Below are 11,899 nucleotides of genomic sequence, written 5' to 3'. Positions count from 1 at the left end.
CTTCGACTGTATATAAGAAGACGGGGAGCTCTTTTTCTTCTTCGGTTTATTCTCATTTGTCAACTCCTCGGGAGACCTGATCCTCTTTGCCTCAGATCTTGTAAGAGAGTCCAATTTTTCTTTTGGAGTGTCGTTGGATTGACTAACTATGATTTCCTGAAGCATCTTTTTCAACTTCCTCCTCTGTGCTCCAGATAGTCTTTTCTTAGTAATAGGTAGTTTAGCTATGCTATCACTCACCTGTTTCACCATTTGCTCTACTTCATCCTTTTTGGGATTTGCTATAATTGTGTTGTTATTATCATCTGAGGATTCAGAGTCGGAACTCTCACCTATATTGAAAGGCTGAGGTAACTCTCCGAGTACATCATTCTCTTTCACTCCTATGTTTTTGCCAGTGGCATGCTGTACACTTGACGCATTGTCCGCCACGGAGGCCAAGGTACCCACCTCCGTAGTAGTATTTTGCTCACGATTGCAGGATGACGACGACATGTGACTCGCGAGTAGATCAACACTTGCCGCCGGTACTGGGTTATTTAGGCCCTGCACCGTAACTTTTATCTTTTTATTTTTCTTTTCCATGTTGTTTTTTTTTCCAGGGAGTTTTCCCGTTCTATATTTCCCGTTACTATATTTCCCGTTACTATATTTGATAAATAATTCTTTAAATTTGTCCCGTAAAGTAAATGCATCTGAAGATGAATGGTTCGAAGGCAGTAGTCGTATATTTTCCAATTCTTCAAGATTTTCTTCTGCATTTTCTGGATTAAAATATTGTTTGTCTTTGTAAAAAATTAAGAAGTTTTGCAGAACTATTGTTGCTAAAACTATTTTATCAACGTTCTTTGGGTAAGCATTAATTGAAGTGTGCAGAATTCACATGTCACATGCCGCCAGCAAAACAATACTAAAGAACTTTTTATAGTTATAAAATAATGATCCACTTTGTTTTGGACTTTTGATGCGAATATGCTTCCCGTCTATGGCGACCAAGCAATGAGGAAGACCGGTTTCTTTCAAAAAATTTGAAGATATTTTTATCCACTCATTTTTGTTTGGATTTGGAGGCTATCCCAGATGACTTGATACGTTTCATAAATGATCTCCCACGTTGTAGAAAGCCCTATTTTGTATGCCCAAGCCAACACTTGGAAATTGAATCCGTGGGCTAGGTATCTAGAGTGTATAAATATTGGTATATACATTTGTATGTACAACATTATTAAAACTCAATACGTGTGTTGTTATTGAGAGACGTTGTTCCGGATCAATCGGTTTTCTTCTTGAAAACTTCTGCAATTTTGGTTTTAGTAACGTAAGCAACATAATATATTTAGATACCTCCATTCTCGTTGCCTTAAAAAAGTGTTCTTCATCCTGGACTTTTATTTGTTCCATACACGTCTTTTATTATTATTTTTTAATGTTTTGTTTTTAAAAGAAGATCGATTTTATTGAGCACTTGGGCCTGGTGTACCCATTCTGTACTTTGGTCGTACAGACTTCTGACAGAGACTTAGCTGTCCGCCAGGAACCACAATTTTGCTTTTGGGTGCCCTTTTATTTTCTGGCACTCCAAAAGAATTTTTATAATAAAACAAGTAATATTTCTATTTTTGACTGTGCCGAATCTTATATACCCTTCACCAAGTATGTTTTAAAAAAGAGTTTTTATTTATTTTGTATATCTGCATACATGTCACACATAACATACACACAAACAAATACAAACTATAGCAGAAAGAAATATTAACCGTTGTACTGTAATACCACCTTCAAACTGATTTATCTCCTTGTTCTTGTTATACCCTTGTTAAACATTCGTGAGAACAGAACAGCATCCAAAAATACACAGCTGAATAGAACCAAATACATCTACAAACACATGTACATCTTTATCCAATTCACAGTGTTGTTTTTGCTTTTTTAGCAAAGCATGAAAAAATGTGGCTTTTTTGATGAAATTTTCAGAAGTTGTCTCGAATTTTTGCTCATATCTCCGTTATTTATAGACCGATTTTGCTGGTTTTAAATAGCGATCTTCTCGAAAGCATGTCCAACTGAATTATTGAAGATTCGGATCTCGCCGATACTCGGGACCTCTAAAAACTGATTTTAACAGACAGACAGACGGACATGGCTTAATCGACTCCGCTATCTATAAGGATCCAGAATATATATACTTTATATCGGTCGGAAAATTATATTATAGAAATTACAAATGGAATGACAAACTTATATATACCCTTCTCACGAAGGTGAAGGGTATAATAATTGCCTTTAGGTGCTTTAAAACAGCACTCCCAAGGTCTTTTTTTATTCTTTTTGGGTGCTTATTTTTTTAGCACTCCAAAAAGGCTGGCAGGATCGCCATATAGTACTATTAAATTAAAAGATGATAAGTTCAATATGTATTCTTCGCAAGAGCTAAATTACAGCTCTCTTGTGTTAAGCGAAGTGTCTGTTTATTGAAAAAGTTCATAGATTATATAGTAATTAATTGCTTACACAGCATTATTCATAATGTGGATAGTGTAACAAATGCACAGAACATTGAACGCAAGAAATGCATACAAACAAAGCCATGATCAGCAAAATATTCAAAGTATTGACTGTTTTATCGACTTTGTAATATGATATTATTTTTAATTGTTTTTCAATATTCTGTCGGCGATACATATTTTATGCTACAAAAGCTTTTAATGTAAAATGTTTAAAAAAAAGTATAAAAAACAATATTTTTAGTTTTTATGTATTTTTAATATTATGCATTCCTGAAAAGTTTTTGGAGTGTACAAGTTTTTTGCAAGAGATTCTCTTGTTTGAAAATATTGTTGTTGTTTTTAAAAATTTTGCAATTTTTACGCTCTTGCTATGAGTTTTATCGGGTTGTGTACGTATGAATTACCAAAATTCTTTGTAATTAGAACAAAATGAAAGCGCGACACTGGTTTAGATGTCTTGTGTATTTTGTTTTTTATTTCGTTTAGCGTTGTTGTTCATTTTGTTTTGCTGTTGGTGTAATATTAATGTAGTCGGGAAAAATATATAAAAGTAATATGTTTAAAATACACTATGGTGAAGGGTATATAAGATTCGGCACAGCCGAATATAGCACTCTTACTTGTTTCCTTTTTATACCCTTCACCTTCATGAGAAGGGTATATATAAGTTTGTCATATATATTCTGGATCCTTATGGATAGCGGAGTCGATTTAGCCATGTCCGTCTGTCTGTGTGTATGTTGAAATTTTGTTTTCTGTATGTTGAAGTTTTCAGAAGACCCCAGATATCTACGAGATCCGAATTTTCAATAATTCTATTGGAAATACGATCGAATAGAACGCTATTTAAAATCAGTCCAATCGGTCCATAAATAACGAAGATATGAGTAAAAATCCGAGACCACTTCTGAAAATTTCATGAAAAATTTACATTTTTTGTGCATGCTTATACAAAACAATAAACAAACAAAAACAAAATACAGTATCAAACGGTAATTTTTTTGTTATTGTAGTTTCTTGTTTATAAACACAAATCAAAGAATGATGAACATGACGTTACGTTGTTATTGGCTAGAAACATGAAATTAAGTACGTAGAACCCGGATTAGACGAGAACACATTAAATGGGACTTTTTGGTACATTTTCGTTCTACATAAGGTACTTTTTTGAATTTTCTATAATATTGAACCCAGAAACATGAAATTTAGAATGTAGAACCTTGACTAGGTAAGAACCTATAAAAAGGGACTTTTTCGTACTTTTTCCTTCTACAAAAAGTACTTTTAGAATTTTCTACATATAATATTGAAGCTAGAAACATGAAATTAGCATGTAGGGCCTTGACTGGGTAGAACCTATAAAGGAGGACTTTTTTGGTACTTTTTCGTTCTACAAAATGTTCTTTTTGAATTTTCTATAATATTGATCCTAGAAACATGAAATTTAGAATGTAGGACCTTGACTAGGTAAGAACCTATAAAAAGGGACTTTTTGGTACTTTTTCGTTCTACAAAAGGTACTTTTTGAATTTTCTATAATATTGAACTTAGAAACATGAAATTAAGTATGTAGAGCCAGGATTAGACTAGAACACATAAAAGGGGACTTTTTGGTACTTTTTCGTTCTTCCAAAGGTACTTTTTAAAATTGGACCTTGACTAGGTAAGAACTTGCAAAAAGAGACTTTTTGGTACTCTTTCTTTCTACAATAGGTACTTTTGAATTTTCTACAATATTGGACCTGGAAATATGATATTAAGTATGTAGAACCCAGATTAGTCCAGAACATATAAAAGGTGGCGTTTTGGTACTTTTTCGTTCTACAAAAGGTACTTTTTGAATTTTATATAATATGGAACCTAGAAACATGAAATTTAGCATGTAGAGCCTTGACTAGGCCATTTATGGCAATAATACCCGTTTAAGTGGAGTTGAAAAACTTTTCCAACTTAAACAAAAAACAAGCGGCGAAGCCAAAGAAATAGTAGACAATGCACCCTTAACAAATGATGACTTTCTTATTGCGTGGAATCAATTAGCTTCTCAGTATGAGAATCGTAGGATGCAAATTAACGCGCAATTAAAAACCCTATTGAATTTACCCTTAGTAAGCACCATGTGTAATGCTTCTATAAGAAAGCTTCAGAGAAAGATAAATTGTTGTATTGCAAATCTGTGGGATCCTATCTTAGTATATTTATGCACATCGAAATTACCCAGAGAAACCCGAAGAGAATTTGAGAAATCTCTTCCAGATTGTGCAGAGATGCCTTCTTGGACTGACTTAGATGTATTTTTGACTAACACATTTAAGGACCATAGCATTAACCCTACCCACCCTAAACCCAAACAATTCCAAGATGTTAGAACACAATATGACAGAAAAGGCAAAACATTTCATAACGTAACAAATGATTCGAATGGGAAAAACACAAAAAAATCAACCATAAAAAACCCGTTGCTATGGCTCAATTTCTACGAAACGAGAAAAGTTTAATGAAAAAGCCAGAGCTTAAAATGGAATATTATAACGTGCTACAAGAGTATATCGAATTATGTCATATGAAACATATAAAATATAACCCAAACACACCTTCAAATACCCATTATTATTTACCCCATCATGCTGTTGTTAAACTTGATCGTGTTACGACAAAAGTTCGAATTGTTTTTAATGCATCGAGCAAAACCTCGTACGGCAACAGCCTTAATGATACCCTATACACTGGTCCTACCCTACAACAAGATTTAGTTGTACTTATCTTGAAATGGCGCTTTTATAAGATAGTTTATAATGACGACATTACAAAATTGTACCGGCAAATTATGCTAAACCCTATCCATACACTCTTCCAACGAATATTATTCCGTAAAAGCGTCAACGAACCCATTCAAGATTATGAACTGCAAACAGTTACATTTGGTGTTAACTGTGCGCCATACTTGGCTATTAGAACACTACACGAATTAGCCAAAGACATTCAAAATTCCCACCCTATCGCTTCGCAAACACTGCGAAATAATATGTATGTAGACGATGTATTAGCCGGAGGTCACACCATTGAAGAAGATAAAAAAGGCCAAACCCAACTGATCGCGGCGCTTGACTCTGCTGGTTTTCCTTTAAGAAAATGGATCTCAAATACGAGGGAATTGTTGAAAGATTCACCCGAAGATCACCTACTTGATGTGGATTTACTCAACCTTCCAGAATTGAATAATGCCAAAACATTAGGAATCCGATGGAATGCTAAAGAAGATACGTTTTTCTTTAATGTTCCCTTAATTGAAAGAAAATCAGCATACACAAAGCGAACTGTGTTATCAGACATTGCTCGTCTTTTTGACTCAGCTGGTTGGTTAGCGCCAATTGTTATATCTGCCAAGATTATTATGCAGCAAATTTGGCAAGATAATACAGCTTGGGATGAATGTATTAACCCACTCACCCTTATAAAATGGCAAAAGTTTTTGCAGTTCTACGATAATATTAATAGAATTCGTATTCCAAGATGGATTAACTTTTCACCTTCAGCAAAAATTGAGTTTCATGGTTTTTCAGATGCTTCTGAAAAAGCATACTCTGCATGTCTGTATGCACGAGTAACACCCATAGACGGACCTAATTCCGTGACCCTACTCTTCGCTAAGACGAGAGTTGCGCCAATCAAAGTAATCTCGTTACCAAAACTTGAACTTTATGGTGCTGTGTTGTTGGCAAATATGACACATAATTTACTCACCCAACTCAACCTACCCTTACATCAGACGTATTTCTGAACCGACTCATCTATAGTTTTGGCCTCGCTTAGTAAACACCCTAACAATGCTGATGAGTTTAAAAATGACACTTTATGGTGGAATAGACCATCGTGGTTGAAAGAAGTCGCGTCGAAGTGGCCAACAACAAATAAACACTTTATTACTCAAGCTGAAGCTAAAGTTAGTCAGTCGTTTACTACGACCGTTAATACCCACCCTTCCTTGGTTAATACGAATACTGAAAACCCAGATATATTATCAAGATTTTCGAAATTGTCAAAAGCTCTAAGAGTAATGACATATGTCTATCGATTTTGTGATCGCGCATCGTATAAACGGAACAATACTATTCGAAATGATAGAATTATTCTTGATCAAAATAACCCAAAACTAGTCAAAGAAAGACTACGTTTATTAACTACCCACGCAAGTATTGAACTGGATGCGTCAGAGATCAAATCTACCCGTGATAAACTAATTATTCTTTGTCAGACTGAACATTTTATAAACGAATATTACTGTCTGAAGAAAAGAAACCCTATACCCAATAAAAGTAACCTGCTCGCCCTAACGTCATTTTTAGATTCCGCAAATATAATGCGGGCAAATGGTCGACTAGCAAATTCCAACGGTTTGTCATATTCTGAAAGGCACCCGGTTTTATTACCCTACGGCAGTTCATTTGCTAAATTATTAACCCAACACGTGCACCTGATAACACTTCACGGAGGAAATCAACTTATGTTGAGAGTGATACGTTCAGGATACTGGATCCCAAAACTGAAGAATGTGGTTAGCGCGGTAATTAACAAATGCTCACCGTGTACTAGATACAAGAATAGACAAACTACCCAATTTGCCACACGAACGTACCCAAATAAATAAACCATTCACAAATGTTGGAGTTGATTTTGCAGGACCATTCGATATTAAAATATGTAATGGCAGAGCATGTAGAATAACAAAAGGATACGTATGCGTTTTTATTTGCTTTGCAATAATAGCTATTCACTTGGAGCCAACATCTGATTTGTCTACCCAAGCCTTTATAGCAGCCTTTGCTCGATTTTTTTCGAAGCGGGGATGCGCTGTTGCTATTTACTCTGACAATGGGACAAATTTCATTGGAGCTAGCAAGCTATTGAAGAAAGAGCGACAGGAATTCATCAAGCAATTGAAAGGTTCCATTACATCCACTAGCAGTTTTCAAAATTTGACGTGGCATTTCATACCCCCAGGAGCACCACATATGGGTGGTCTATGGGAAGCGGGAGTGAAAAGCTTTAAGGCTCATCTAAAGAAAATGAATACCCTGAAGTACACTTCTGAAGAGCTAGCCACACTCCTCGCGAGAATAGAAAGATGCATGAATTCAAGACCCTTAAGCCCGTCAAGCGAGAACCCACAGGATCTTAACCCTTTAACTCCAGGACACTTTTTAATTGGATCACCCATTTTAACCCCAGAAGAACCAGATGTAAGCAATAAAAATATAACACTGGCAAACAGATGGCAAAAGTTAAAGATTCAGCAACATAACTTTTGTAGAAGATGGAAAGAAAACGAATGGTTACTCGGTCGAGTCATTAAAACATACACTGGCTCTGATGGACAAAACAGAGTAGTCGATATACGGACGTCATCCGGAACGTTAACTCGACCAATAACAAAAGTTGTCATTTTACCCACTATCTAGTTTAACCTTCTAGTATAACCCAAATAACATTAAGTTGTTTACTTACCCTTTTTAACCCATTTAACACACTTATCCACTTGTAACTACTAGTCATCACGAACCCTTCACACTTTAACCCACTAACACATTCATTACCCTTTATTCATTCACACATAATTTCTTTTATACAGAATATGGCACCCAACAACAACAATCGTAAAGGACGCTCCAACCGTTCCGACCGCAATGGATCTCGACCCAAAACCAACCAACGCAAAAACGATAAGCGTCAACCAAAACGCCACTTTGGTTGCGGTATTTGTCAAGCTGATCACAGCTTAACAAACTGTAAAAAGTTTAAAAAGATGAACTTGGCGGAGAAGTACAAAACCGCAGTAAAATTGCATTACTGAGTCAATTGTCTGGCCAGGAATCATTTGATAGGAAAATGAAACAACAAGTCCCGCTGTCAAAAGTGTAAAGGCGAGCATCACACAACTCTACATGGTCCCGAAAGAATCCTGAAAGATTTGCCTAAAGAACAATCTCCACCGCCAGTAGCAAAAAGGACTATTGCTCCGATTCCTGCGCCACGAACTATTGTGATGCCAATTGTAACAACCACTTTGCGAACATCCCTAACCCAAACAATTATACCCACGGCTGTAGTTCAGCTTGTGACAGAAAAGTGTAAAAAACTCTTACTCTTACCCTTACTCTATTTAACCCAATATTGAACAAATGAGAATAATTGTTCTTTTTATTCACAGGTTGCTAGGCCCGGGAGGATGTTTATGTCAATGAACAAAACATTCCCATCGCTGATGTCAAACAGCACCCACATCTTAACTGCAGCCAACTTCAGCTTACATGAAAAAGTTAGCTGCCGCTTTAAATAAAGGCACTTCTAATCAAGCGGTGTAAAGAACAAAAAGTGTGTGCGCTACAGCGAACAAGCAAACAAAACAACAAACCCTACAACAGCAAATTAAATTTTAAAGTTTGTAAATAAATAAATTATAAACTTAACCCTCAATAAAAGCATAAAAACTAGTGATAAAACTTATAATTAGTGATAAATCCTAAAACTAAAAATAAATACTAAATCTAGTGGAAATCTTAATTTTCTTACAGTCTGTATATCACAGTTAAACCAATTAAAATTTATATCTAAAACTTATATCTATTGTTAAAAGAATTAAAAGATTGTGAAAACCCTAAACCAATATTAAAACATTAAAACCCTAAAACCTTTAAAAATACTTACCTTATATACTTACCCAAAAGTTCAATAAACACATATGAAGTTATTACGTTTTTGAAAAGAAAAAGAGTTTTATTTACTTACCCGTTACTTAAGACTAATCTATACCCTACCCTTTACTAACCCGTATTAACAACCTACAAAAAGGGACTTTTTGGTACTTTTCCGTTCTACAAAAGGTACTTTTTGAATTTTCTATAATATTGAACCTAGAAACATTATGTAGAGCCTGAATTAAGTGGGAACCCATATAAAGGAAGTTTTTGGTACTTTTTCGTTCTTCAAAAGGTACTTTTTAAAATTTCTATAATATTGAACCTAGAAATATGAAGTTAAGCATGTAGAGCCCGGATTAATTTAGATCGTATAAAATGGGCTACAATTGGTATTTTTTGATTTTTTGTAATAAAAATCAATCATCATGGTGAAGGGTATATAAGATTCGGCACAGCCGAATATAGAACTCTTACTTGTTTTATGTATGTATGTATGTATGTATGTATGTATGTATGTATGTATGTATGTATGTATGTATGTATGTATGTATGTATGTATGTATGTATGTATGTATGTATAATATTAATTACCTCAAAAAATAATTCACATAAAACGTAATATTGAAAAGTATAAAGTTATAAACATTTTTTAATTCACTATCGGTGACGAATTTTTTTATTATATTTTTATTTTTCAAACAATAATAAAAAAATTACGATAAACAACTATATGTTTATATGTATGTATATATATTCAAAAAGTAACCGCATAAGTTTAATTTGTTAGAGTTCACAAAATTAGTTAATGTATGGATGTCAATTTCTTTACCATATCAGTTTATTTTTAATAACGTCTCTAAATGGTTATCGGTCAATTTGCTAGAGTGTTTTTTTTAATTAATTGATGGAAATGCGGACTCGTAGATGTATGTTCTTGAAAACATTGAATGAAGTTTTAAGATTAAATATCTGCATTCGGTATATTTTTGTGGACAATTTTTTTTTTTCAAAATTCAATGCCGGTTTCCATTGGAATAAAAACATCTTCCCGCATCAATATTAATTCTTCATGTATGTTAGGTGGAACGTCTTCCAATGAACATAAAATCGGATTATTATATATATTTATAATCCATTATATTTTACAAAAATCCTTAACAGCCTGTTTTTCTAAAATGAAAATGTGTTTTCGTTCTTAAAAATAACGAACGAAATTTGATTTACGTTTTTGTAAAGTAAAAATATATTTTCATGTGAGTGACAACAAAAGAGCTTTATTTTTTCATATAGTTTTGGTTATTATAAATCGAATACGTTCGAATCAAATGAAACAAAACGTCATAAATAGACGATAGACAAAACCTTATCGTTCGCATACAAATTTATAGAATTATAACAAAATATAAATATAATACCACCAAAAACTGGAAAAATGGATAAATGCAATGATTTAAGAAGAAAACGTAGGTCATAAATCTACTATCAAATGCTTAAATATAAATGTAATAACTTTAAAATTTTTTAGGAATAGAAGAACTACATATGCTCAATTTCAGAAATTGGTCGACCAAATGGAGGCCTTTCCACATCTAGCTACTAGTACTCCTGTATTTAATTCCTCAAAAGCTGACATTGAAAATACGTGGCACTCTATAGCATAGAGTTTAAACTCTATAGGTCCTCCCGAAAGAACAGTGGCTGAGTGGAAAAAAGTATTTATTGTATAATTATAATGATATCATTATTGGCTCAAAAATTGTGTTAATTGTAGACTTGGGCGGACCTTAAATGTAGAACGAAGCAAAATGTAGCTGAAAACAATAAAAGTATTTTAGGAACAGGAGGGGGACCTTGTCATATAAAATCGTTAACGCCGCTGGAACTGCAAATTGATAAAATTTGCAACCTTTCATCAGCAGCAGCTCCAAAGGGCCCCGTACATGGCATAAAGCCTAGCACACCAAACTCCATATCTAGTGAAATTATTTTAACCCAAACTGATTCACCTTTTCCACAGCCACAGAACACAAAAACAACACAACCTTCAGAATCAATTACACTTTTCACAACATCACCACATCCCATTTCACCACCCAAATATCAAATAAAAAAACCTTGGAAAAGAAAAGAAAACACTGTCAAGACAATAAAGAAAATGATGAAGAAGTGGAACTTTTACGAAAGCAAGTTGTAACTCAAGAAGCAATTCTAGGTGCAATGGAGTCCCAAGCTAAATATACACAGGAGCAATCGAATACCCTTAAAGAAATAGCAGGATCAATAAAACATATTGCCAACACTCTTTCCGAAATATTTCAAAATTTATGAAATAAAAACAAAACAAGTAAGAGTGCTATATTCGGCTGTGCCGAATCTTATGTACCCTTCACCATAGTGTATTTTAAACATAATTGATCTTACAGTCTAGTTAATAAAAACATTAAAAAAAATTTGAGTCGATTTAAGCCGAATGTTTCGGCGGCGGCTCAAGCAACTAAATATAGTTCGGCGGCGGCTAAGCTCCGACTCGAAGCCGGTCGACTTCGACCTCTGATTCATTGCTGGTAAACATTGACGAGACGTAGATTTTGTTTTTGTTTATCGTAAAAAAAAATTGTTTTAAAAAGCACTTGGAAAAAATTTGTGTTAGTTTTAAATTTCAAACTTACATTATTCGCATAAAAATTATTGTAC

At 34.1% G+C, this 11,899-nt stretch overlaps 1 long non-coding RNA gene across 1 annotated transcript; it reads left to right on the top strand.

Moving 5' to 3' along the window:
- Positions 1-10,467: 10,467 nt before the first annotated feature.
- Positions 10,468-11,611, top strand: LOC124420958. Its single transcript, XR_006941458.1, has 3 exons — positions 10,468-10,668; positions 10,731-10,917; positions 10,977-11,611. It is a non-coding gene; the product is annotated as an uncharacterized LOC124420958 (long non-coding RNA).
- The last annotated feature ends 288 nt before the right edge of the window (positions 11,612-11,899 follow it).

The sequence above is a fragment of the Lucilia cuprina genome, chromosome 6 (genome assembly GCF_022045245.1).
Source record: "Lucilia cuprina isolate Lc7/37 chromosome 6, ASM2204524v1, whole genome shotgun sequence".
Classification (NCBI taxonomy): Eukaryota; Metazoa; Arthropoda; class Insecta; order Diptera; family Calliphoridae; genus Lucilia; species Lucilia cuprina.
Note: the sequence above shows the minus strand (reverse complement) of the source record. Positions and strands in the feature narration are given on the sequence as shown.